Source organism: Dermacentor silvarum, chromosome 5 (genome assembly GCF_013339745.2).
Source record: "Dermacentor silvarum isolate Dsil-2018 chromosome 5, BIME_Dsil_1.4, whole genome shotgun sequence".
Taxonomy (NCBI): domain Eukaryota; kingdom Metazoa; phylum Arthropoda; class Arachnida; order Ixodida; family Ixodidae; genus Dermacentor; species Dermacentor silvarum.
Window position 1 is genome coordinate 28,688,048 of NC_051158.1, and position 27,651 is coordinate 28,715,698.

At 45.8% G+C, this 27,651-nt stretch overlaps 1 long non-coding RNA gene across 2 annotated transcripts in view; it reads right to left on the bottom strand.

Moving 5' to 3' along the window:
* LOC119453192 (uncharacterized) overlaps positions 1-12,319 on the bottom strand; it is a 64,166-nt gene extending 51,847 nt beyond the window's left edge. For both annotated transcript variants that reach the window (XR_007467015.1, XR_005192227.2), the window contains exon 1: positions 11,534-12,319. This is a non-coding gene — a long non-coding RNA (uncharacterized LOC119453192). The remainder of the gene's footprint in view (positions 1-11,533) is intronic.
* Between the last annotated feature and the right edge of the window lie 15,332 nt (positions 12,320-27,651).

The following is a 27,651-nucleotide window of genomic DNA, read 5'->3' on the forward strand; positions in this document are numbered from 1 at the left end:
AAGAAGATCGAGAGCGAGAAAAAAAAAAAGAAAAGTTGAGTTTAATCAACACAGAAGAACGAATTAACGTAGCAAATTCAACAGCACGTTGTTTCCACCCGTCCACGCAAACTTTCCGTACAAACTTCAACGATAAGAGGGAAAGGGAAAGAGCTGGCAAAATATGAACCGACTTTGGAATGAACAAAAGCAACTTTTTTTTAAGCGCGTTCTTTACTTTCGGTGAACAATCGATTGTAACTACGCTCGGGCGAGAAAAAAAAATGGCACCGTCTACAAATCCAGTCGCTAAATCTCTTTCAGGGATTATATGCGCAATAAAAGAAAGAGAGAAAGATAAATAAACACAATCGCCCGCAAACACAATAAAGACAGTCGAGATCGCGAATGTTTCCAATTCCAAACGAACTTCGCGTTCTGAGCAGCAGCCGATTTGGCGAGGACTTTACGGAGCTTTAATATAAATCTAAGCCCCCGCGATGGAGGATCGCGGCGTGAATGCCTAGGCTTTCGGGAACCGTAAAGGTGAAAAAAAAAAAAAAAAAGGTAAGGAAGGAAAAAGAAAAGAGAGAGCTAACGACAAATGTGACACGAAAAAAGAGACACAAATAGAGGTGAGACAAAGCCGAAGCCGGAGAGCAATCCGAACGACGAGCAGAAAGAAGCAATCGCTCGCGTGGGCCGCGCCCGGTTCGTTTTTGATCCGGTCGTGGGATGAGCGTTGTATACACAGTGCAACTTAATCAAAATCGGGATTTAGCCGTATCGTCATCGATAGAGCGTCGTCTGCGTCGAGTGATAGCGCTATCGTAGCCTCTGTTTCGGGCGAAGACGCTCAAAAAAACAATCAGCAAAAATAATTACGCCTACATCCACTTCAATGGCAGAACTGCAGCACATGCGCTAACCTTATTAAAAGGTTTATCAGTGAAATTATATATATATATATATATATATATATATATATATATATGGCGATTGTCAGACAGATTTTGATATTTGCAGCTACTATTTAAACATTCATAGACATGAGGCATTATTTATTTATTTATTATTATTTATTTGGTAGAATTCACGTTTACATTTTGGCTCTATTATTATTATTATTATTATTATTATTATTATTATTATTATTATTATTATTATTATTATTATATTAGAAATCTAGATCCAACCACCGTGTATAGTGGCGGCTGCTACTTCTTTTCGCTTAAATGTATGTAAAGAATACGAGAAAGCACGAATAATAGAAAAAGAGGTAGAAATAAAAAAAAAAGTACGCAGGCTACGAGGCGCTCAGTTGCCTGTACGACTTTAATCCGTAGAAAGCCCATGCAGGTGCGTACTTCATAAAGCCAGAGGGACAATTATACAAGGAGACAGTGTTGTCTACGAGAAGCCTATAATGTGACTATAAACCATTTTTAAGCGATCCCGGTAATAAAGCACACCGTAAAATAATTTACAACCTTAAAAGGGCGTAAATTCATTCTAACCCTTACGCACAAAAGGGTGTAAGGGTGCGAGTTATAGACCAATTTACCCCCTTATTAAATATTAAGGTTGTAAATTATTTTACAGTGCAGAGGGTAGGATCACACGCCACGCTGCAAAGTGCCTGTCAGCCATACGTACGCTTGGAGGCAGTGCTTATACGTTAAAAGCCAAAATACCAAGTTAACAACAAGGCCAAGTGGTCTACAAGAAGTCTATAGTTCGTCTAAATACGACTTAACACTTCAAGACGGATAGGCAGCAATAATACGCAACGCCACATTGCGCCAGTCGGCTGTACTTCAGTCTTCATTACGTTTAATTGAAAGGACAAGCCTCCAAGAAGTCCAAAAGTGGTCTACAGAAACTCCAATCTGTCTAAACCTACTTTTACAAGGAACCCGCCTTGCAAAGAAGACAATGGGTGGGAGGCAAGAATACACAACGATGCAAAGCGCCAGTGGACCATACGATTTAAACACGTAGTAGTTATTCAAGTCAGAAAGACAATGCCTCCAAGAAGTCAAAAGTGGTCTACAAGACGTCAGGAATCCGTCTAAATTCGTCTTGCACGTTAAAGAACCCCGGGTGGCCAAAATTAACCAGGAGCCCTCCACTAGGGCGTATACCTCATAATGCGGAACTGGTTTTGGCACGTAAAAACCCAGAAAGAAGAGAAAATTCGTCGTTTTATAGGTGAGCCCCGGAAACAAAGACAGATGCATACGAGGCAAGCATACGCCCGGCTGCGAAAGCGCCGTGGCTCTTTGCCGAGCAAATCCTTCACATCACTAATTGACGCACCGGAAAGAGGATTATCCTGAAAAGGGGATTAGGATCAGGTAGGCTTTATCCCCCGTGAACCGACTGCTCGAACTAATCCTGCCAAAGCATCTACACGCGCTCAACTCACGCACATATATGGCAAGGGATTGGCACGAGCAAGGAGGTACAACGGGGCAGCGGATTGACTGTGTCGAAACTATGTAACACTGCTTAAACCGACTGGCAAGCCCTGTATATATATATGGCAGGGCTGACATATTCAGCTTTCATTAAACTATGTATCTAATGGATCAAATAGGGAGTTCAAAGCAAGCTCCTTACCTACTTAATGTTTTAAGTCTAGTGCTGCATGCCTAATGCATTGCGACTAATGCTTTGTGCTTAATCGTCTTAGGCATATATGCACGCGCTTTCGCGCGTGCGCACATGTAACGAGTATACTTTGATATTACGTATATTATAGATTTACATTATTATATCAGATTTCCCAGATTGAGGAATGCGCGCCGAACGAAAGCAAAGCACGAACGGACAGGAGCTGTCGTCAAGTTCCACCTCTCGCTTCCGATGACGTCAGCGGAGGTTCGGACTTGATTGACGTCAGTCGCGAGTCTTACGAAAGAGTTAGAAAGGTCATAACAGAATGCGACGATATGCAGAAGAAGGAAACGGATTCAGATGGCGTATAGATTGGCTGAAGTGCGATAGCCAAATCAACGACGACGTAAAGAATAGAAATGGAAGCCTTGACCTTCTGCGGCTAAATCTACTGAGACTTTCGAATAACGCATCGAATATTGTCGAATTGGGTTCAGTCTTCGAATCGAATATTCACTGTTCGTAAATACGATTATTTTTTTTTTCGCATAGGTTTCGAATATTTTAAACCGATAACCGAGGGCAATCAAGCGTAAAAATGGTTCAGAATTGCGACAAACTTTATTCCGGTGGCCTTAGTAGACAAAACACTGGAACTTACGTGAAGGAACGTGCTGTATCACTCAGCGAGCCAGGCTTTTCCGCACCATGCCACTATCATCTGCACCCGCCTGAGAGTCCTAACTATACGCGAGCAAACTGCTCATTCGTTTACAGTGTTTTACTTGTGCTTTTTAACGAACAGCGCTTCATAATTTGCCAAGCAGTAGCTTTCTCATGTTGTGAATATGGGACGCGAACATCGTTTCATATCAATATTGAAAATGGCTGTTGATTATACGAAAAACTGTTCGACAAGTATTCGATATTCGATTCGATTCGCTTATGGGACTGCTCCATTCGTATTCGATTCTTGTCTCGAAAATATGTATTTGCGAGCGCCTAAAATCTACCAAAAGAAAACAGTCTAAGCTTAGGGAAGCAGTTGGGTTATTCTACAGACATTAGGCTATAGAATAAAATGCTTTTCATCGAGCATGTTGGTATACAACTTCTTCATATTTATTTCTCTTGCTCAAAACTTCTCTATCTACCTTGTACTCTATGCCTGTAACGGATCCGGTCGTATCACTCTCTTTCCCGCTTTTTTTCCCCACCAATACTCTAAACGTATCTTTCTGATCTCGAGTGCTGATCGATTGACGCTTCCGTCCACTTTAAACTGAAGTGCTTCTGGAAAGTATACGTTGCCTACGGGTCTCACTGGGTGAATACATTCGCATTCCATTAAGATGCGCCAAGTGGTCTCTGCATTTTCGCTGGTGCGCAGCAGACGCACGCCTCGTCTTGTTGCGAACGCACGGCGCTGACAGCAGCGCCACCTCATCTTCGTGACGTCACGTTCTACAGGCGCATCGTCAAGGACGCGAGCGGCATTGTGGCGAAAGGAAAGAAAAGAAAAGAATTTAGGGCACCACGCAGCGCGAACGCGGTTTCGCCCAAATCGAGCCACACGTTCCTCGCATCAACGCGTCCCGCCGATCCGGCTCGCACGGTCCCAGCTGCGCGCAGTAGTTTTGGAGCCGGTTCAACGCGGCGCCATTTCGCCAGCTGATTTCTCCGGCGATTTCGGCTCGTGCGACATCGAAGGCGCGCCGCCGCACGAGTCGTTGACCTCTAGCCGTTCTCAGTTTGAACACCAAAGACGTGCTTTCTGGTCAGCACCAAATCGCCTTAATGATCGTCCTCTCGGCGTAGAAACGCTGATCGGGCCTTGGTATAACACGTCATTACACCGATCTGCTCTAAAATTCAAAATAATTTACACCCTTAAAGGTGAATAAGGATGTAAATCGGTCTATGTATGTGTACGTACACATACATGTAGACATAGAGACATACACGCTCTTCTCAGCTCTCGCAAGCCCCCTTTACCTCTACCACGTGACCGGCTTCCAACATTTCGCACACGTACACTTTTTTTTTTCACTTTTACACTCCTAATAATAGCGCATTAATAAAGGGGTATTCTCAAAAAGTCATCGAGGGCCCCCGGAGATCATAAGTGCCGTTGCCACAAATTGAGCTTGGGGGAGGAAAGATTCGGTGGAGTCTGGGGATATTTCGTTTATTTGGAATAACTCGACAACTTCGCCTGACGCAGGTAACATCATCCGGCACACTGTAAGATAAGTTACACCCTTAAAAGCGAAAAAAGGGTGTAAATGTGTCGATAATTCACACCCTTTAGACACGTTTACACCCTTTTCCACTTTTAAAGGTGTACATTATTTTACAGTGCAGTTCGCGCCAGCAGCCACGTCAGAGACCACGCGCACGAGAGCGCGTTAGCGAGCAGGACCGCGCAAAGCAACGCGTCGTAAGGTGAATCGGAAGAAGCGAAAAGAAAACAGACGTATAGGAGACTAAAAATGACGGCGTCCTGTATGCGGGCGAGCGCTTTTATCAGCGATAAGAAAGCGGACTGGCTGCTTTCACGGCTGATAAGGGAGAAAGTGGACGCCACGTGCGGACACTATCGTTCGCCGGCGTCGAGATAGCTGGTTTTGGAACGTCGTGGCAATTCTTTTAGCATTTCTTTCTCTATTTTTTTTAATCAAACCACTTTCTCATTAGCTTATTTCGCCGTTTACTCGGCGCTCCAAGAGCCTACCCACTGCGGCAAGGCGTTCAAGCAAACAAATTTTCCCCAGCACCTTCGCAATATTTTTACTCACGCAGTCTGCAGAGGACCTAATAGACGTTTTTCTATGACGTCCGCAAAACGTCTAGATGCGAGCGGTCTTGGACACATAGCAGGGCAGGTTTTGTCAACGACTACATTATCCACAGACTTTGTGCGATCATTTCGTTTGGAAACATTTGTATACGACTGAGCCGCAGCGGTACTATACCGTGGCTAGGGTGTTGTGCGGCTGAGCGCGGGGTCGGGGGTTCGAGTCCCAACAACCGAGGCGGCGGCAAGGAATTGCTTGTATCGTGTTTTGTGCGAACATAGAAGAACCCCACATTACCGAAATTCGCTTGAGGCTCTCTCTCCCCTTCGCTGCCTCTCATAGAACAATATCTATAGATTAAATAATCCTTAGCTATCATCATCATCAGCCTATATTTTATGTCCACTGCAGGACGAAGGCCTCTCCCTGCGATCTCCAATTACCCCTGTCTTGCGCTATCTTATTCCAACCTGCGCCTGCAAATTTCCTAACGTTATCACCCCACCTAGTTTTCTGCCGTCCTCCTCGACTGCGCTTCCTTTCTCTTGGTATCCATTCAGTAACTCTAACGGTCCACCGGTTATACATCCTACGCATTACGTGGCCTGCCCAGCTCTATTTCTTCCTTTTAATGTCAACTAGAATATCGGCTATCCCCGTTTGCTCTCTGATCCACACCGCTCTCTTCCTGTCTCTTAACGTTAGGCCTAACCTTTTTCGTTCCATCGCTCTTTGTGCGGTCCTTTATACTTGGTCTCGAGATCCCCTCATGAATCCTTAACTATATTACTAACTTAAGCTTTTGCTGCAGAAGAATGGTCCTCTGGCGGTGCAACGTTAAATATCGAGATTAGCTCGGGGTAGCGTCGCTTCTCGTAACCATTGAATCTGGATGAAAGAATCTTTATTACCACACTTCAAGCTATCGCTATAAAAGTAGAAAAGGAGCATGTGGCGATGCGGTTCCAATGTTTGGGGAAATCGGTCCGTATTAATTAAGCGTAAGTTTATTATTGTATAATATTCGACATATACTGCAGTCCAAAGACAAACCAGGTGGACTTGGGACAACAAAATTCAGGAGAATAGACGCGCTTATGTTGCGCTGAGTTCCATATAGCAATGAAATAACGAAAAACCGCGAGAAGGGCGAGGACGAAGCGATTTGTCCTTCCTTCTCGTGGTATTTCCTTCTTTCAGTATTTATAACTCAGCGTGACACAATCATGAACGCGGACCAAATAGACCCGTTCAGTGCTCTACTATAAGCAAGAACATAGAGTAAACACAATCTACGTAAAAGCATGAAGAAGAAGAAAAAAATTGACTTCCCAAGAACACAATAAAAAAATGGCAGTTTAAATTTGACAGAACATCAATAAAGTTGAAAAAGAATTGAACAAAATACTTTCAAAATGTTTTAACATTCTCCTCGACGCTTACAGCGGTGTTCATTCATTCATTCATTCATTCATCCATTCATTCATTCTCCCCACTATGTCGTCTCTCATATAGGCACGAAATCCGGATAAAGATCATCCTTAGCTTCTTATCTAGTGTATCTTAAGCAATCGTCGCAAAATGGGGAGATAACCTTTGGCGATGCGGTGCCACAGTTTGGAAAAGTCGGGGGTTGTGGAGACGGGTGGCGAAAATCTGACACCAACTGCGTGTTTACGTTGACCCCGAGGGCTCGGTGGAGGGCGCGTGCTACCGACACTCGCCCAAGGCGCTAGAACACGGGACGTCGCCTTTCTGAGAGCCTGTGCACTGTTTTCACAAAAAACAACAGCTGGTCGGCTTGGCCTCCAGTTTCTCCTCTACGTGCTCCAGGGAGCTCCGTGCTCACACGGCGGCAGCGCAGTTCGCCGCACCACCTGGGTTGTGCAAGCAGCGTAAACGCGCGGCAGAACAAAGCAAAAGAGAGGGCTATACCCACAAGCATGCCTACTTGGTATTGTGTGCCTGGGTCTACGTGCGAGCACGGATTTGCTCCTGCGCGCGCTTGTGTATAGGTCTATGTGTTTGTGTCGGCGTGTGCGTGTGTTGGTCTATGTGTTTGTGTCAGTGTGTGCGTGCGGATGCGTTCATGTACGTGTGTTTGTTCGTGTGTTGGTCTGTGTGTTCGTGTCAATGTGTGCGTGCGGATTTGTTCCTCTATACGTGTTTGTGCGTTTGATGGTCTCTGTGTTTGTGACTGTGCGTTCGTGCTCATCTGTTCCTTGCGTGTGTTGGTCTATGCGTTTGTGTCGGGGTGTGCGTGCGGATTTGTTCCTCTGTTTGTGTTTGTGCGTTTGATAGTCTCTGCAGGTGTTTGCGTACGTGCGTCCGTGCGTATATTTCTTCTTCTTCTTTCTGGGGTTTTACGTGCCAAAACCAGATCTGATTATGAGGCACGCCGTAGTGGAGGGCTCCGGATGAATTTTGGCCACCTGGGGCTCTTTAACGTGCGCTACAACGCAAGCACACGGGCTTTATGTGCGTATTTGTTCTTTGCTTGTGTTGGTTTATGTTTTGTGTCGGTTCGTGCGTGCGGATGCGTTCCAGCGCGCGTGTTTGTCCGTGTGTTAAGTCTATGTGTTTGTGTCTACGAGAGCGTGATGATCTTGTTATTCACATTCACCGGCGCTAAAATCGAGCACATGTAGAAAGATACGCGCACGCCAAGAACAGCGCAGTAAGTTGTAAACAACACAGCTATTCTGTTTAACAGCGTGCAAATGCCTTACTGTACGTACGCCAGACACACTTATCTCACTATGCAGGTCACGTGTGACGCCTCCATAATGCGGCACAACACTTAACCTTATTTCTGTTCTTGTTTTTACCGACGTACGTTTCGAGCAATCATTTAAATATATTATTTCCCTGCATGTGTGTTTGTGTGTGTGTGTGTGCCTCAGTGTTTGTGCTGCCATCTGCGTTTATGCTTGCCGATTTGCTCAGTACATGTGTGTGTACGTGTTAGCCCGCGTTGTCCATGTATTTGCATACAAAGAGGATCGGTTTCAACGCTTTGCCTATAACTTAGCACTCGGACATAAAGATTAGCTGTTTCCATCAGCTATTCATATCGCCCAGTTCCACGGCTGTGTCACACATTAGCAGAATACGAAATGAAGCCGTTTTTATCAGCATTTCCAGCGTCATGTCGCCGGCAGTTTACAAGAACGGTGCCAAAAGGATAAGGGGAGAGGAGGGCGGTGTTATATATATATATATATATATATATATATATATATATATGGGTCACACGGGTACTTCAGATGCTCACTAACGTCGGATCGCATTGAACTTCTCCATAACGGTCTAAGCTTAAAGTGGGAGTCCGTGTGTGCGTGGAAGAATATAAGTGCGCTTGAAAACGGCAACGCAGTTTATCTGAATGTACGCCGACCTTTTTATCACCACATTCCTTTTCAGACGGCCTGTAGAATATGGAAGGACGTTTTAATATAAATTGTATGCAATACACAAGCGTGCAGACCTATAGCACTACACATTTTCGGGATTACCCTCTATAGACCATAACTGCATATCGAGCCGTTTGAAAAAAAAAAGTATAGACCAGGGTAGACCAAATGAAGCTGTATCTTCAACAACTTTTGTGCACAAATGTTGTGTGCACTTTCCGCAGGCAACGGTAGGCAAAACAGTCCACAAAAAGCTTAGTCTGTAGAATGTGTATAAATGCCTTAACATAAATTTTGTGTATGAAATGTTCAAGACAGCGGGCCTTACACTTTTTTTGGACTACCATCCATAGAATCTGTAATCCGTTTGTAGCATGCGTACAGACAAGTTACGGCAAAAGAAAGCGGTATTGTAAACGACTTTTGTACACGAACATTTTGTGCCCTTTCAGTAGTCGAACGGATGACTTCGTAAGAAAGCAAAGCAGTCTTGAAGAAGCCTGTAGTCGAGTTATAGATTGTCTAGATTCATATCTGTAAAGTAACGAAAAAGCACTTTAACGGTAACGTGATAACAACAATAAGCTTGTGGTCGAAGGCATATTAGTGTGAACAAGACGGGGTCACCGACCACCTGTGCCGCTGACGTCAATTTCGATATAACGAACAATCAGAAGAAAAGAGATACCAAACAAAGAAACATGGCCTCGCGTTCTTTTTTTTTTTTTTTTTTTTTAAGAATCGACAAATGTGGTGACTACGAGCGTGTCGGCGTTGCAGCAAGAAACTCGCAAGAATGCTGCTCTTACGTTGAGCGGCTGCGTAAGCAGTGTTCAAGGGAAAACCGATAAAAGAAAGGCTAAGCGGAATACGCCGGTGGGTCGCGTTTCGCATTTAAATGACACGCGCGCTCGACAAGTGCTGTAGCTTCGCTCGACAACAGCTAAATGACACTTCGCACGCCAGTTCACAAACGTGTGTCTTCGTACTTGAAACAGAGACACAGTCGAAACGAAAGGAGAGAATGTCACTTTAAGCGAAAAAAAAAATACAAAAAAGTAAATATGCGGCTGCAACGTGTGAGTCGACAAACAGGGCGAAATACAACATACGCATACGCCTTTATTGGCTTCCTTGCGACTTCGCATGAGCGTTTCAATATCTCATTCTGTTTCTCGCGAGATATGTGTAGTAGTGTGGCTTGTTTTACCGAAATGCACCAATCATCGTTGCGATCCTGACCTCTTGCTAAGAATGCGAGCACCGACTCTGCTGTAGCCTACCAGCGACACACATCACGTGACGTGTCAAACGTAAATCAGTGACGTCGTTCAAGGAACAAGGAGGGAAACTTAATTCAACCTATAGTGCAGGATTGCTTCAACACAAGCAATGTGTGTGCACGTGCATGCCATCAACGTAGCGTCCACATAACGTAACACAGTGTAGCCACATTAGTATACAGCCGTCCCATATAATGTCAACACACCTTTTGTTATCGCAAGCGTCTACATAAAATAAGCTTCGCGTCAACCGATTTCCACAGTGCAACTTAACGACACATTCTCGCAACATTCAGCCGCGGGCAAGTTTTGAAAGGTTGGCGCTTCTAATGTTTCATACACCGCCTCTCGGTATAACGAGTGACATTTCCGAAGCTGGCGAAACTATGCGATTAGCAGGAGTGATCGGGTGACATACTGTGAACCTCTAACCTCTTTAGAATGTGCTTAATAAATTTTAATGCCGACTGACGTTAACCTTCGAATAGTTCGCTTGACACATCGACGTCGCACATTTCCGAACGACGCATTTAAGGGTAAAATGGTAGGCGATACTTGCAGAAAATGTTAGAAGGCGCAGTGAATATCTGCGCATATACTTTGAACTCGCACCATATATGCTGGCCCCGGCTTTATTTATGCATTTTTTTATTGGAGAAACATGAAAAACAAAAGCAAATACTATATATCTCTGAATTTGAAAATGCGTGATGCGCAACATGAACCGGTGCCATGTGTTTTAAGGCACACCTGACCAACGGGTCCTCGTATACATAAGAATGCGAAAACCGAACATTTGTGCAACATTATACACGTACTAAATTGCTCCGCATCGGTGCGGTTGTATTTGTACAGTTGTCACCGGCATTAAGCAGTAAAGAAAGTGAGGAAACAAAGAAAAAAAAAAAGCACGCCGGCACTGCTAAGGAAGCCATCGCGTAGGTCTTAAGAAACAACCATAGGGCCAGACAGAGTGTCACCACATGGCTGTCGAAAACGAGGTCTTGGCAAACGCTGCCGCAAAAATAGGAACCACCGCGGTTTCGTGTTCCACCCGTGACTGAAGAGTCATGCGGTGCGCGCTTGCTGAACCACGTGTCTGTTGATGCTGCTAAAATCATGCTAAGTCGCGTGACGCCGAGTGCTTGGGCAGACACAACCTCAATCGATTGATGCGTGATTATTTGAACAGACAAGGATCGAGTTGGTGTCGTAGATTCGCATCAATTTGCGGATGCGTCACAGCGGCATCACAACTGAGATTAGACGTAGCGGCTTAAAAGACTAGCCATCCTCAAGCAGACGTCTATGAATTGCGCTGCGTCGGCGCCTTCTGTCAAACAAAACCGCTCAAAAGTGTAAGTCGGTTAAGCGTTAGCAGTCACTTGACGTTCCCTTTTTAAGCGTGACCGCGCGAGCCGAACATGTAAAGCGTCCTTACCTGTTGCTCGCGGAAGTCGTGCAGCTGACCGTTCCGGCGATCCCTCGAAGCCGGGTGCAAACTGTCTTCGAAACTTCTTGAAGTTGTCAGCTGTCGAAGATTTAGGAAGCGGCAAAAGTCGTGCAGACGACACACAGGCGTTGGCAGCTGCCGCAGTCGCGGAAGGCACAACACGCGCACTGCACGTCAGGATAGCGCACAATCGGCACTTGGCGAATCGCCAGAGAGGGAAACAACTAACGCATGCAACGTTGGTCGTTCTGCTCGGATCACAGCGATACCGCGAGCTTTCTTAACAGCGAACACGACAGGGCATCTCCGCGTTCAACTGACGTCGCGGGGGGTCATCGCGTTTGTGTTTTGGCGTAAAGACACGGCACCCAACACACAACACACAAAAACACGCGCACTTGGAGCGGCCGAAGAATGCTCCTTCGAGAGAGAGGCGGCCAGCAGCACGCCGCGACGAACAAATCTTTTTTTTCTGCCCCAAAACGGTCCTTGCCCACGCTTGTCCGCCGAACGAGGAGACGAGCTTCTTCCGCACGCAGAGAACGCCGAGAGAGAGCAGCGGCAACTCGGGGTCCGAAAGCTGAAGCCGGCCCGGAGCACGGTGACGATCAGCTGCTTTCACCGAGCCTGCTCCCGAGAAGCCCCGAGTCAGGTGGTTTGGCGCGGCCGGTCGACCATGTTTGGAGCACGGCTGGCCAGGCTGTACGTACTGCGTTGGCGCCGACGACGCCGACTCTCAACGCGGCCGCTGAGTGCAGCGCGTGCCCTTTACGTTGCTGAGCGGAGGAACGAGAGAGGAGCACGCAGGAGTAAAGAGGAGGAGGTGGCCTCTTGAACTGCTGAAAACCACACTGCGTGATCCCAATCTTTAAAGAAAACGTGCATGCTTACCGTGAACAAAATTCTCACTCAAAAGTTGTCGCGCCACCTGCAGTCATAAATACAAACTACTTTATTGTCATTTTGTCCAATGTTTATGATGTTTTTTAATTTTTGCTCGACTAATTGATGACGCCAACGTTTGCAAGCGATATTGTGTTTGTGTGAACTAGTAGTTGTACTGTTTGGCGTCGTTTCGCGGCTGTGATGGTTCGCAAAGTTATGCGCTTGCGGCGCGGACGGCGTGAGCGCTCCCGCTGAGCCGTATACAAGAATGCATGCAGCAGCTCCATCGCGTCTCCCATCCCGTGGTTTCTTTCGAGTGGCCTGCAGTGTAGGGTTTGGGTTGGGTGCAACCCCGTGCCTGCGCCCCATGCTCTCAGATTGTCCCTCTTGTCAGCGCGCTGTGAGGAAAAGTCAGGGTGCGCTGTATCGCTCACGTCGATCGTCACTTTAGGCGTCACGCGTTTGCACAGTATTGTTAGAAATACAAGCCTGTACAGAATTCGGGTAGGAAAAAAAGAATGCTTCTAAACGACGTGCTCTTGCTTTTCGTCGTTTGTGTTGATACAAAAGCACGTGAGCTGGAGGGAGCATGGCGCGTTTCGAAGTGCTGTCAAATTGAGTCGGAACTTTCTACTGCCGACTTAACAGTCAAGATCGCGCAGGCCTAACTTAATTCGAGGTCGACATTAATCTAAAAGTGTATCACATAAAGTGGCTTCCTGTTGCGTAGAAGACCTGATGCCAGGGAATATTAAACAACTACCTCGAGCACCTCACGTGTCATCTCATATCCTAAACCTCCTGTCGTCTGCTACATCCAGTATACAGCGGTGCATGAAGTCTGCGCTTGCAAGTGTTCCAGAACAAAGTATAGGAGTTCCGAGTGGCACTGGTACACCTAAAATATAGGAGTCTGGATCGATAAACCTACTTCGATCTCTTGTAAGGAAAAAAAGAAAACAACCTAGAACATCTCTAGAGTAATGCGAAAGCACGAGAACGTTTATTGTGTCGCCATCTGTTGCTATCAAAAGAAACTAAGATCCAGAAAGCGCGCTTTTCCTGCCACCTATTAGAGTACAAACGAAACCAAGCTTTAGCGCGCGGTTCTCAAATATAAAATTCGCATGGATGGGTGAATATTCGAATGCGAATCGAATATTACACAGTAACAATTTCTATTCGTATTACAAATGTACTAATCGGGACTTCCGGATATTTGAAAGTAACCAAATATATCGAAAAAGAAAACTAATCTTGAAGTCTGGGTACTGTTCTTCGTCTGCTAAACAAGTATCGCAACTAATCAGTAGTGAAGGCCATAATAGTTTTCGAAACAATGCATAAACAAAACTTTGTAATGCAAGCTTTGTTTTCGATTTCGCGGCGGAAGCCCACATGACAACCGCTGGCTTTTGTTTGTAGTGTGCCATTTAGTGTTATTGACAGTCTGGTCGTGTGGCAGTTTCATCATCTTTCACGCTAGAACCTGTTATATTTTCCTTGCAACTGTACATTTCTACGGAACACAGGTCCTTCAGCACTTTTCTTTTTTTGCATACAGTCTGGCCTTTTCTTCGACGACTATTTATTTTGCGTTTTTTTTTTTTTTTTTTTTTTTTTGGAAAGCTAGTCCCTTCAAAAGCCATTCTTGCAAAATTTGTTTGCAACCAGAATAATTGTGTTGCATGTCGACGACTGGCACATGCCTTACGGCATGGAATCGTTGGATTATCAAATGTGGCAACTATTTTATCTCCGTCCAGAGATAGCCTACATAACGTTGCAGTCTGTTGTAACTGCTAATAATAATGATATTTCAGAAGTGAACAGCTACAAGTACCTAGGGCTTCGGATCTGTAAAAACCTCTCCTGGACCGAACATGTGGATAACGTCACCGCTAACGCCCTCCGCAAACTCTTTTTCCTTCGACGTGCTTTGAAGCTCACGCCCCCCAGTGTACGTTTTCTCGCATATAATACCATTATTCGTCCCATGTTAGAATATGCCATCATAATCTGGGATCCCTTCACTAAAACTAACACTGCTAAATTGGAGAGAATTCAAAAGAAAGCAGTACGGTTTATTTATAATTCATTTGGCCGTTCATCTATCACTCATCTACTTAATCAAAGTGGTTTGCTTCCAGTCTCTCATAGAAACCGTATCTGCCGTTTAAAATTCTTTTTTCAATTACTCCAAGGTAAATACAATCTTAACACATCCAACATTATATCGTACTCCTCAGGACATAACACAAGACAACGGCACGATTTTACAGTGACACCATTAAACGCTAGAATTAACTCCTATAAGTGTTCTTATTTCCCCAGAACGATTACAGATTGGAATAATCTTAATAATGATGCAGTATCACAAACATCACTGCAAATGTTTGAAAGCTATCTGTAATTTCTTAACATCGTTTATACTACACTATATCATTGTGTTGCAATTGTGTCTTATGTTGTTGCATTTCTTTTCCTGGATCTTGATTTATGATTTATTTGTGAATGGATTAATGATTACTCTTGGAATTACGTTGGATGTTTCCAACGGACCTTTACTTGTATATTGTATGCCCACCCTGCTAAGGTCTTGTATAAGATCGCAGTATCAATAAATAAAAAAATAAAAAAAGTCTCAGTATCTTATCACCATCGATTAAACATCTACTCAAACTTCCTACAGGTGTTGTGTGGAATTTCATTTTGTGATCATGACTTATCGTAGATATGTTCATGAAAATGACCTTGGTCGAACGTGCAGAGCCATTTAAATACCTATAGAACAATGACGTGAATTTTTTTAAAAGGCACGTGTCACTTCTGACCTTGTCGATTTCATATTCAGGCTGTTTCGATATAAAACCATGAGTGTAGACACTTGGGCTTGTTGGTGTGACATGTTTGCAGTAATCATGTTGCAGTGTGTGTCTTCGTTCCCTTCTTCTACGTCCGTGTTTATTCTTTTGTTGTTGTTGTCGTTTTTTTGTTTTTGTTTTTTTTTTTTTTTTTTTTGCCCCACAAGAAGAAAATCTATATAGGAGTTACACTATTACTTGTTTCCCGGCAGTAGTAAGAACAGCAGATATTTCATATACTAAAGAAATGAGGGCCACTTTTTGATGACGTGTACTGAAAATTTGAACTGTGTAGGTTGCTTATGTGCTTTGAAATTAGTTACTGAATACTCGCTTTCTCCCAATTGTTATGCGTTATACACGGCATTTAGTTGTTTACCCCCGGTATCCTCGGTAAACTATGCGGGGCATGGTGTTTATATTTATTCGAAGTACGAAGCAACGTTATGCAAAAAAAAAAAAAAAACGGGCAAGTTCGCAATCAGCCGTGCAAAGCTTAGGCACAGCGAAACTGTCGATCCTCAAGTCTTACTGGCTGCTACTGCTACGTATTAACTTGGTTGCTGCTATGTCTTAACTTGGTTTGACTTAAATACGCATGTTTTCGATCATTTTCGGAGGTACCTTCCCTTTCGCGACATTTCGCGTGACAAGCGTTGGACGCGTCGGTGCCTACGAGCGACACACGTTCCTGGAATGCCACAAACGCAGGCATGCTAACCAAGGTTGGCACAGTGCCAGGAACGCTGTTGCTTGCCGACGCCGAACGCCTTGGAGGCTAGCTGCTCGATATCAATCGGCCAGCTTCGCTGTGTCTTGAGCTTTGCGCGGCCTAGTGCAAGCTTTCGCTTTTTTTTTTCTCCTGGCTCAGCGCGCCGCGGAGAGAAGAGAGGCGGGGGTCGGGAAGGGAGGGAGCTGGCAAGGAGGAGGACCGCGTGCGCATGCGCCGCACCGCCCTCCTCCGCCCTCCTGGTTGCCATGGCTACGGCGCGGCAGTTTCTTGATACGAACCACAAATTACGGCTGGCTTAAACAGCTTCGCTGTTAATATGCATGTCATAAATAAATTCCGCACTTTAACATTTGTTTTTCGAAATTTGTCAAGACAGTCAAGCGGTCAGCAGTGAACCGCTCTGTACATAACGAATCACGTACGTTGATACAGTGAAGCTGGCGCTGTAAAATTAATAATTTAGACGCACTATATCCCAACGAGTCTGCACTGCTTTAGTGGTTCTTTTCGATTACGAGCTCTCTTTCAGGGTTTTAATCACATGCGAATAGATTTCCGGTATATAGCATTTGCAATGTATATGTTCGGTCTCAAGACAGCTTTAAACACCTTCAGTATGGCGGAAACATTCTCGTACATATTTTTTTTTCGTCATTTCTTTCCGATCAGTAGCAAGAGAAAAAAAATAGTGCATTAATCCATCGATCAAACCAACCCTATTGGCTATGGCCATGCAACTCCATTTCACCCTTCAGACTGCGCAGTATTGCCTACATACGACCACTTCACTAAATACATTACCGCATGTAACGGAATGCTCGACGCGCCGTGTTCCATCAGCAATATGGAGGAATATATTTTCACCAATGCTCCGTAAATGGCCGCAGCCAATAACTTCCGCATGTGGTTTGAGCCGATGGTTCGCTATCTTTTAATGAAAAACACGTGACATATACCCTACTTGCACTAAATCGAAACTTAACGACTTCCCTATTTCTGCACCCCCCACCCCCTTCCCCCCAAACAGGCCACAAGATGATCTTTTATTCGACAAAGTTTATTCTTTCGTTCCTTCACGCCAAGCCTAAAGTTGACCAACTGGTACGCTTTGTGCGGCGCGTGTCTCCAAACGCTTCTAAGCCTCGTTGCCGACGTTCAGTTGAATTCGGCTTGGCGAGATTGGCGCTTCCACTGCAGCTTGAGCTCGAACGTATAGGCACGACGAGCTGCAAGAACAATGGGCACTTTGCATCATGCTAAGTCACCAACGCGAGTTTTGTGCACTCGTAATAGTACTCACCACGAAGAAAGAAACACGAAAACAGACAACTCAATCCTGAACGAGTTGTATTGGCAAAGCCCGCGGTCGGCGCTATGAAAACATACACGGGGAGCTTCTGAAAATGTTCGTCGAAATTGATTAAATCAGCGAAGATGCGATAACTGAGTGACTTTCTCGGGATCGCTTTTACCACAGAGGCGTACATTTAAGATTACGAAAAGCAGACTATACCGGCTGAACCCAAAGACGCGATTGACTTTAAATGCAAGACTTCAAACGAGCCATCTGAGCAGTTCATAACTACTTCTATAAGCAGCGGACCCTGCTAATTTCTGCGGCGCAATAAATTCCAAGCAATTTTCCCCACAACTCCCCCCCCCCCCCCCAGAAAAAAAAAAAACATGAACTGCTTATACTATACGCAACTTTCACGCCCTTGTACAACTGTCACGCCCTTCTACAACCGTCACGTCCTTGGACAACTGTCACGTCCGAGTACAACAGTCGTGTCATTGTACAACCGTCACCGCTAGTACAACCATCACACCTTGGTACAGGCTGTCACGCCCATGTATGAGTGACGCAACTGTGCGCCTCACCGTAGGGCGAGAAGGCGAGCACCGTTATCAAACTGCGATTTCAATCACTTGATGGCAGAAAAAAAAGTGTGGTATTATTCACTAAATAAGAAATTATATATTTGATTTAACGCAGAAAGTTTAAACAAAACATCTAGCAGACCTGTTTGACCTCCCAGAATCGCAAACCCAGTGTACAGCGAAGCTGCTTGGGAAGATGTAACTTCCCAAACTGTATAGTAAACGGCCCTAACTTCTCCAAGCATCTCCATTTCCCCGCGAACAGTATAGTGTATGCGCAAAAGTATAAGTTTATAGTGACCTGCATATTAGACTGATCCATGAACCTGCGATGTATACTGCTGCGGCCGACACCTGCAAGGGCCCCATCCCTTGACAAATAAGCAACTCCTCCTTTAAACATTCTGTACACGTGACCCATATATAGTGGTCTCCATTCCCTCAATGTATGCAATCTCTGACGTTTATGGTCCTCCAACGGAAGAGGAAAAACTCATTAAACTCTTCTAAACGGGCCGATAACGAGGTTTTAACAATTTTATTGTGATAGCAATTATATGGACACTTCAACCGGATTTCTGCCGTCGGCGTCGCCGTCGCCGTCGCCGTGAGGTTCCGTATAGATAAAATCGTCGCCGAGAGCCGTATGCCCGAGCGGAAGCGTGCGGGAGACGCGCGCTATCACGGAGAGCGAACGCACGGCGGAAAGCAAACGCGACCGTCGCCGTGGGGGTATGGAAGGGAGGGAGGGAGGGAGGGGGGCGACGCTGTGCTCCGGCACCAAAGGCCTATCTTGCAACCGGGCGCAAGGCGAACGTGCCACTCAATCTCCCACGTGAAAACAAGAGGGAAGGCAGCGCGAGAGGGAGCGGGGGGGGGGGGGGGGGCGCAGCTATGCCAACAACCGCGTTCGTACTTTGCCCAGCTGTGTCGCTCGCTCGCACCGTCTCTTATCTCCACACGGCTCTGACCTTTGTATGCGCTGTGCATTCGCCGCTCAGTTTCCGTTGAAGCCTTCGGCCGCTGCGGCGGATGCGCTTGCTGCCAGCGTTTTGACAGTCGTTATCTGCAGTCATTGAGTGTGATCTATTCATGTTTGCTTTGCGCGCTCACACCATGCTAGTTAATTCAGTTAGTAATAGTCGGGCCACATTTTCCAACGCACGCTACACATGCAATGCTGCCCGGATCGGCAGTGCAGCGCTACAGGTATGTCCCTTCTCAGGCGCTGCCCACGGGAAGCGCTTCTCATCAACACCAACGTTTCACGCGCGCCTTTTCGTGGCCATCGAGTCTCTCTTCATGTCGGTCTACTTACGCCGCAGCACACCTGCTTACTTAATAAGCTCATGTTTACTACAATTCATATTGCTACCAAAGCCGCTCACCTTACTTCGTATGACATTGCTGTGTTGCTATCGCATTTATTGCTTCACCCTTAGGGCGAAACTGTGACATTTTTTATTTAACCCCTAATTGACATATACTTTTAAAAATTTGCCTGAATATTGCCCCGAACAAGCCCCACATTTACTCAAGATATAGGCTTTGTGAGAGTTGCTTTTTTCATAAAACCGTGAAAAACGAGCATATAACGTTTTTGGGCGCGCTTCTAGTCGCAATAACAGCTTTGCTGTATAATGACATGAGTGAACGCAAACAAAACAAAATGAGGTGTCACACGCGATGTCGGTTAAGTATGTCCGCGTCCTAGCCACTGCCAAGTATTCCACATTTCTCAAATAGTTCATGAACATTCTTACAAAAAAAAATTACAACAGGGAAATCTGGCGCTATATAGTGTTTCAAGGAGCTGCAACCACAGTGGTTCGGCCAGCAGTTACATAGGTTTTCAAAAACTTCGTGCTCCCGGCTTCGAACGACTTTGCCACTATGCTAATTGGACTAATCCACGCAGCGTGCCTATCATTCCCGTGGTATAGGTGAACGGTCGCAACGCCAGAGTTATTTATAGTTATATTACTTGGGAAATGTCTACACTATACCACTGGGTCTTCCGAGTTTTTATTCTTTTGCGCTGTAACTACTGGGATTCTATGCCGACAAGTGGCGCCACCTTCGCATCATGCATTTGCACATCGCCTGCTAGTCTCGGAGGACATGCTTTCAGCGCGTATACTGCGACATCGCACCCGACTTCGTTCCACTTAGTTGAACTTTGGAACTTCAAAGGCGTTGAAAGTTAAAGAGCAAACTCGTAAAGAAAGATCCATTGGTATAATGTTACTACAAGGACAACGACACGACACCGCGGTTGCTTGAAACGAACTTGACAAAACGTCCGGTGTATTTTGTACACAACATATACTCCCCCGTCTCAACAACCACGTGATGTGCAGCGGAGGCTACCTCGTATTTGCTCGTGCCAGCTAATCAGTCAAACGAGGGCCATGCAGTTACGCGTTCTAGAGAAGTGGGGCGGATGCTCGCCCATTGTCTTCCACTAACCCATATCCGTGACGCTTCCATTCAGCCGGCGCCGCGTCACCGCACATCTAGCACAGTATTCAAGCTTATATGCCACCTGAATGTAATTAGATGTGTTTTAATTCCGACTCCTAGTAAGAGAATGATTACACCATTCTCAGACTATGTGTAACGTCGCTCTGGTTCTTCTATACCTATGCCGCGAACCAATATTCTAAAAGTTTATTGCTCAATTGCTACGCTATAATATTATTATGATTATGATTATTATTATTATTATTCATTGACATCTCCTACGAGACGAGGGCAGCAACAATCCCCCAGCTTGCTTGAGCTAATCAATTAATCGATAGATATTTATCAATCTAGCCTTTTATCTGTCTCAATTTTTTTCTCTCTTCCTTAAAGCCTCCATACTTACCTTGTACCGTTACCTATGCCCTGCAATGGATTCGGTCCTATCAAATTTCTTCCCTGCTTTTCCGCCATAAATATTCAAATCTCAACTGCTGACCGGTTAATGCTTCCATCCGCTTTAAATCCCAGCGCTGGGATTTAAAGCGGATGGAAAGTGGGCGCTTTCTACTGGTCTCGCTTTCTTTCTTTTTTTTTCTTCTTCTCATTCCGTTAGGATGAGCTGAGTTGTCCCCGGGTTTTTCCTGCAGCACGCTCATTTCCCTCACCCTATGGCAAATATTTGCTCAGTACTCTTAGGGTGCCTCGATGCCAGCGCCGCTGGGCATCGAGGCACCCTAAGTACTCTTTCATGATGGCGCCATCTATCGGACTGCTCGAGAAGCAATACCTCTCCGTAACTGCATAGTCGTGCACCTTGGTTTTAATGCACGGAGTTGAGGAATATAGCAACTGCAGGGCATGCCGTAACCAACTACTGTTTTTTTTCTTTCACAGGAAACACAGTCGCAGCAGGTGACGGGCACTGTTCAGTACGCACCAATCCAAGGCTAATGGAGCAGGCCTCAAGGCAACGCCTATGGCACCAAGGGACCACGTTTTTTTTTTTTTTTCTTCACCGTGCCCCGTATTCATCAGGCGATAACGTGTCGGCACTCTGCTCTGCGATGTGCGGAAACGGTGCATTACTGATCAGGCCGGTTTGACACTACTTATGCATCTCCACGATACGCTGCGTGTTAGCCCCGTATGCAGTCAAGGCGATCAACAGTGGGCCACCATTTGAACAAGGGGCCACCATTTGGACAAGCCTGACGCAAGTTCCTTCGCGCCGGAACGTAGGTTCTAGCTCGAGTCCAGCATGAAACATCCCTTGTGTGACCACTGCAGATAATTTCGGGTCTATACCTTCCATGTTAACCCTGCCTTGTTTAGTCCCGTAAATGTTGCGCGACACCAGGGGTGCTATTCTGGACCGACTTATTCAACCACACCAGGTGAATACCTCTGAACTTCAAACTCGTGATACGCTCAAGTACATTTTTCGACAGGGGGGGGGGGGGGGGGTGCAGTACAATCGTTACGGTAATACGGAGCGCAAAGACTGGGACCAATCCAACGGCTCGCGCACACTGCTGCCGTCACACCTGTACAGTAATTGCCTCAATTTACTATAGAAAACTAGGAGTTGCTGTACACACTTTTTCCTGTCGGTATAGGTATTATTTACGGAATAACGGATTACCGGATACGTACAAGGCAGCAAGCAACAACGTTTATGCCGAATCTTCTGACTTTTTTATATTACACATCCTAATAGCAGGCACGTTCCCGTTCCACATATGTGTTCTTGTTTAGGAAAAGCTTAAGAAAAAGGCTGTACGTTAACAATTCAGTTCTCTATGCCAACACTTTACACTGGCAGCTCAGTAGAGTATAGCTGACTTCTGCAGTAATGCATATGTGTCCACTTTGGTTAAACTCTGCGCCGACCCGTGGCCCCATCAACACGACAGCTCCAATTTACGTCTCCATGGTAGTCCGGTATTCCGTGAAGGCACAAGCTAAAAATTCCTATTTACGAATAACGGGTTACCAGGGGTCTATGAGCAGCCACGTCGGTGACGTTCTCTTGTGGTGCAGACTTCCACAAACGTGGTCACATCCCATCTTCTTCGTGCAGTCTTAAACATTTTGCAGAATCTATATGAACCGACTAGCCCAGCAGTATGCTTTAATGAAGTAAAGGGGCCGATTTACTCTTCAGGGCATTGTTTTACTCTCGCAAAATGCCGGGTGGAGTGAAATGCATTGTTCACTCCGTAAGCAACTTAGAGAGTGAAACGTTCCTTTTACACTGTCCTTCTGAGATTGCGGCACCCATGTAACCAATAGCTACTCTAAAGCGCTGTCCCAGATAACGTTTACTACCTACGCTGCTGGCGACTTAAGCATTGCTTCGAATTGCTACTACCGTCCACGGCTCCGGTAACCGGGTTTATCCATAAAGGGTAATAGTTACGTACGTTAACAAACTAAAATTATGAAATCGTTTGTGCACAGCGAGTCAGCTGTACGTTGCGTGTGGTCCTCGTAATTTAACCTATTCTGGTTAAGCACAGTGGTCCGATCATCTCACGCATGTTAATTATGCCGGGAAAAAACATGAAACATTTGCTAGAGATGAGAGGCAATGACCGCTACAAGACGAATGCTGCCGGCGTATTAGCATCAAAACTGTGTGGATCTGACGACCCCGCAAGACAACTAGCAAGCATGGAGTAAATAAAGAACTAGGAGGGAGCTGGCATTTTGAGAGAGAAAAGGCGGCGAAAGGGGAGGTAATGTTGCCTCCTAGTTTATTTCCTTCTTCCATGCAAGAAGTATATCTCGCCATATTTCTGACCAGCCCCTACAGTTGAATCGCCGAGTATTAGCTACGTTTAGCTCTCCATTGCCGCATGCATGTAGAACGGGAGTTCTATTCTCTCTCAGCAGGACAGTGTAAAAAGAACGTTTCACTCTCTAAGGTGCTTACGGAGTGAACAATGCATTTTACTCCACCCGACATTTTGCGAGAGTAAAACAATGCCTTTGGAGAGTAAATCGGCCCCTTTACTCCATTAAGGCACGTGGTTGGGCTAGTCGGTTCATAGAGATTCTGCAAAATGTTTAAACTGCGCGAAGAAGACGGGACGTGAACAGAAACGCAGACGCACACACAATAGCAACACAATTGCTAACACAATTCTCGCCAACAGTGCCATGAATTGCGTTTTTTTTCTTCTTCTTGCTTTTCCGCAAAGCAGAGAAACGAAAACATTTTGCAGCCGCAGGTATACCCACATGCTGCAGGTATATCGGACTCATGTTGCCACCACCTGCCTAAACTGTACGGCCCATGGATGCGCGCCGCTTGCTGTGAAACTTCCAAGACCTTATCTGGGAACGGCCTATACACCGGGTGTTCAAAATTAAGCTTTACGGAATTTTTTTTAAATCGCCTGTGGCAGATAGCATAATTCTTATCGTTGAGCTTGGTTATTCGAAGAGGCGGACATTAGTAGCACGAGAAATCGAAACACATATTCGACTAATTAACAAAAACTCACTGATTAACTTCTTAGTTAATTACTTTACGACACATATTGCAATTTACGAATTGTAGCCGGTGAGTTCGCAAGACACATCCACTTGAAATGAATTTACAGGATGACACCAGTTTCGAGATATTATTTCCCAAAGTGTGGGGCGAAAGACATGGACGTTCCAGTTACTTTTGTGCTTCAATGTATAAAACAACATTTTGGTAAAAAAGTAAGTGGAACAACAGTGCATTTTTAAGGCCACGGCGGCAGCATTTCGATGGAGGCGAAATGCAGAAAACACCCATTTATTTAGATTTAGGTGCACGTTAAAGAACCCCAGGTGGTCCAAATTAATCCGGAGTCCCCCACTACGGCGTGCCTCATAATCAGATCGTCGGTTTGCCACGTAAAACCCCATAATTTAGTTTTAGTTTTTTACGGCGAGTTTGATCGCGCATATCTCCGAACTGGTGTCATTCTGTAAATGCATTGCAAGTGGATACGCCTGACAAGCTCACCGGCTACAATTCGTAACTTGCAATATTTGTTGTAAGGTAACTAAAAAGTTAATTAGGGAATTTTTTGAGTTACTTGAATATGTGTTTCGATTTCTCGTGCTACTAATGTCCGCCTCATCGAATAACCCAGCCCAATGATAAGGATTACGCTACCTGCCACAGGCGATTTTTTTTAAAATTCCGCAAAGCTTAATTTTGAACACCCGGTATATCAAACTGGGGTGAATTGTTCATGAAAGTTGACCGAATAGAGTATGCTCAAACCACTTTTATACATTTCCCCATGCATGCTACTTTATTTCTGGGATGAATATTTTACGTAATCGATTACGAGTAAATAGTTCAATCATTGCACGAGGGCAATGCGCATCGTAATGTACCAAAGGCTACACTATAAACCGATTTATAACCCTTACGTTTCCTTAAGGGTACAAATAGGCCTATAACCCACACTCTTACACCCGTAAAAATGTAAGGGTGTGTGTTCAAGACAGAAAACACGCCTAAGGGTGTAAATTTGTTAACAGTGTACCACGAGAGTATACTTAAAGGCAGCCCTCTGCTAATAGGATATGTGTGCGCAAACAGACGCTGGCGGGCCAGTTCACTCATCTCGCTCTTTGTTGCGCCGAGTTCGCAGACGACAGCAGTTCATTTTCTACAGACGAACCGGAACGGTTCGACTGCAGAATGCAGCGCCAAATGTCTCCCTATATATACTGACCACATAACGCTAAATGCGATGTTCGTGCAAGATTTTAGCATTTTAAGAAAGCAGACGGTAACCAGCAGATAAACCCTTATTATTGTTTTTAGGTTGAAGTAAACGCACGTCAAGCAGCGTATATATATATACATAAACACCTAGACGATGGAATCTTCCACTCGCTTTAAAGATACACACACATAAAAAAGCTAAACCCCACAAGAACTGCCTATCCATAAAAGAGACATACGTGCCGAACAGTTGAGTGTATACACAAACGCTGCCGCTGCGATAAAATAAAACCCACACGATGCGCCCGACGTTCGTTCGCACGGCAGACGACTTCCGGACTTACGAAAGACAAACTGCCATTCCATCTGCAGAAGGCACGGCTAGGCAGTTCTTTCTTCATCATATCCTTTCTTTTTGTTGTCGTTGTTTTTGTCCTCGCAAGCTCATTGGGAATCTTTTTTTCAATTTCGATCACGGCGTGGCCCCTTCGATACGACGAAGACGGGGGTCAGCGTCCGGAGAGAGCCCGGCTCGGTGAGTGGCCATAACCGGCATGTAAGTCTGTCTCTTCCTTCCTCAAACGTCCGGTTGTACGCCTGTTACTCCGGGAGAGATACCCGACGGACGAGAACGCTTTCTTGCTCGTCGTGCTGGTGGCTGCACTTGGGACCGATCGTGACCGATACGGCGTGAGATCATGCGGCGGTCGCAGTGGCAGACGCCCGCTGCCTCGTACATTCGGTTATATGGCCAGGGTCAGCAAAATAAACAAAAACTGATCGAGAAAGAGAGAGAGAAGGGGAGGGGAGAGAGAGAGAGAAGGGCTGTGTCCGGATGTCGTCCTGCCGGTGTCACCTGTCTCGGAGTCGCGCAACACTTGCCACGATACACAGGTCCAGAGGAGCGCCGGCCGCATCTTGTCGGGAACCGGGGACACGTTCAGTCGCATCCTGGGATACACTCCCGTCGCGTCGATTATATAGAGAGGCGATAATACGAGGGGAGTGTCGTCGTCCAGGACTTCGCTGAAGAAAGGACATGCGTTGCGCGTCCTTGCTGCTGCTCCTGGCGGCCGCCGTCGCGGCCCAGGACTCCTCCGTCCAGCCCTGTGAGTAACGCATATGATGTGTTTGATTAATTAAGCTCTCTTCTCGTTAGCACTCTTCCCGTTAAAGCACGCTTCTCGTTAAAGGCGAGGGGGAGGGACATCACCCTGCTGCAGAGAAACCGTGACTGTCAGATCGATGCGGACAACGAGGACTATAACGATGACATAATATTGGATTCACGGTGATTAACGTCCTATAAGGTCTAACACTGGAGCTATATGAGAGGTCGTCGCATAGGGAATAACTATACCCGCGCGTTCTGTAAAGCGCACTTAAATCTAAAGTTCACGAGGGCTTTCTTTTGCACGTCGTCGCCATAGAAACGCGGTTGCCGAGGCCCGCAGTGTAACCGAACCCGGGACTTCGTGCTTAGCGCCAGAACGCCACAGCGTGCACTGTGCCACAACGGAGGGTACGGGCACAACAGAAGCCATCTGAATTTGGAATTAGGCCATTGACTCAATGCTGCTTGACTTCGGCAATCTCGCGAGACAACTGACGCGTTCGAGGCACGACGTCGGACCGATGACAGCCATAGGGGTTTCGAGCGACAATTACTAGAAAGAACTCTGGCGGGCTATATGGTAACTGCGAGAGTCGCGAGTATGGCGTTAAATGCAGCAACTTCGTCCTTCTGGCTTCGTACGGCTTCGCGACTTTGCAAGTCGATCGTCTGCAACAAGTTATTGCGTTATAAGTCCAACAATTCGCAATTGATGCGCCTGTGTACCGATACTTATTGCCTCGTTGTGTTTAGAAAACTATAATTGGTCGGACATTAAGATATGTGACGCGCAATAAACAACGCCACAAGAACGTTCGAAGCCGCAAGCAAGAAGATCATACAAATCCATGTATATATACAAACCATCATTCCCACGGCAGCCGAACGACCGCAGTGCCAGAGCTCCTCCTAGTGATTTTCGTAGGAAGCCTAACGATCGCAGGAGTGAGAAAGACTGCCCTGCGATGAGCTGTAGCCTGAATCATTAGGTGAACTATAAGGTCACTCTAAGGCAGACGACGGTATTGTATTGTGAATATTAATTACCACAACGTGACCGATAGTTACCGACTTGGTCCGGCGCATCCCTTGCAGAAGTAGTGCCTGATATTCAACTGCATCTCAACAGAGATTCCTTGTTTGCTACCCTACACTGGGGGAAGGAGAAGGCCAGAAAAAAAAGGAGAAACGGAGAAAGAAAAGGATGAGAAGTGAGCCACCAAAAAGAAATATCAGAAACGTTCACCGCGCATATTCGCAGAGCCCAGACGTCTTTGAAAAGCGCAGCAGTCCTCTGGTCCGTGGCTGTCTGTTCGGTTGACCGGTCGGGTTTCCTCAGTGAATGCGCTGTAATCTACACGGATTACAGCATGCAGCTAAGTTTGTCTTTCGTCACAAAAGCTAAGGGGCTGTGGATGAGGATGTCCCTACAACGACGTACCC